This window comes from Jaculus jaculus, chromosome 11 (genome assembly GCF_020740685.1).
Source record: "Jaculus jaculus isolate mJacJac1 chromosome 11, mJacJac1.mat.Y.cur, whole genome shotgun sequence".
In the NCBI taxonomy this organism is placed as follows: Eukaryota; Metazoa; Chordata; class Mammalia; order Rodentia; family Dipodidae; genus Jaculus; species Jaculus jaculus.
This window is the reverse complement of record NC_059112.1, coordinates 19,388,515-19,390,036: the sequence shown is the minus strand read 5'-3', so window position 1 is coordinate 19,390,036 and position 1,522 is coordinate 19,388,515.

Below are 1,522 nucleotides of genomic sequence, written 5' to 3'. Positions count from 1 at the left end.
TGTCTGCCATTTCACATTTACATTGCAATCAATTTACTAAGGTAATGGGTATAAAGACATGTTTACTTGATGAGAAATTGCATGTGGACTGTACCTAGTACCTCACAAACAAAAGCATAGTGGTCTGAAATGAAGAACAGAAAGAACTAAAACATGACCATCAAGACTCAGGGAAGTTTGTGGAAGAGAAATTTGTGCAGAAAGAATGTACAGCTACAGGGTGAGAGAGAATATGCAGAAACATACCACCCCCTCCCACACACACAATGACAGACTTCTGCTGTCACAACTCACAACCCAAAACTCCAACGGGGATACCAGCAATCCCACTGAGGAGGGCCCTCAGTGGAGTGGGAGCAGGGAGGAGGGCAACGATGGAACCAACATATGATGTGTACAATACAAAGTTTCTACTTAATAACAACAACAGAAAAAGAAAAGTAAGGCTCACAGGGGAGGGGCGTGTTGACCTAAATCACAGAAATGACAGTGAAAAAGTAAAGAGATCAAGGTGGTTCAGCCCAGCATCAAATGGGCAAAGTCAGAGAAGTGGGAAGGAAGGTATCTTGAAAACCATGAAGCCATGTTACAAGACCACTGTAGTAGTCACTTTCACATGGCTGGGGCCAAACACCCCACCGGAAGCCACTTTGGGGAGGAAAGGGCTTATTTAGGTGTACAGTTTTGAGGGGATGTTTCACCGTGGTGGGAAAAGCCTGGAATGAATGGGAAGCTGGTTCAGGTGATCATACATCAGCAGCAAGCATGAATCAACAAGAGGGAGCTATCCTTGAACACACACTTGAGGCAATGGGGGCATTTTATATCCAAACCATCACAATGACTAAGAGTAAATTTTTTTGCCAAGTGATTTTGTGTGTGTGTGTGTGTGTGTGTGTGTGTGTGTGTGTGTGTGTGTGTGTGCGGATTAGCACTCAAGCCATTTTATAAAATATTGCTATTCTTGGGGACTGAAGCAATGGTTCTACAGTTAAATGCATTTTCTTGCAAAGCCTAATAATCTAGGTTTGATACCTCAGCCCCCATATATTTGTGCAATAGATAAGCTCACTTTGCAATACTGTAAGTAAACACCAAAAGCTGGATTCTTATTACAAAAAAAAAAAAGGTTTATTTTACTTAGAGTTCTGGCATTCTAGAGTCCCAGGGCTACACATGGCATCCTATGGTACATGACAGGGAATCCACATGTGCGTCTCATTCTTCCTCTTTCTCTTTTCTTTCTCTCTCTTTTTCTATCTCTCTCCCTCTGTACCTTGCTGCCCATCTCTCTCCCTCTATCATAAACCAACAGTATTTAATTATGGAAGCATCCCTGGTGACTTTATCTAAATCTAGTCCCCTCCCCAAAGCCCTACCTCTAAACCCAATTTCTATACTTTTTTTTCTATACTTGTAATACCTCCCAATAGAATTATGTACCAATAACAAGGACCTTTGGAAGATATACACAAAATCATATCATTAACTAAAACCACTGAAGCTCTTTTTGCCAGAAGAA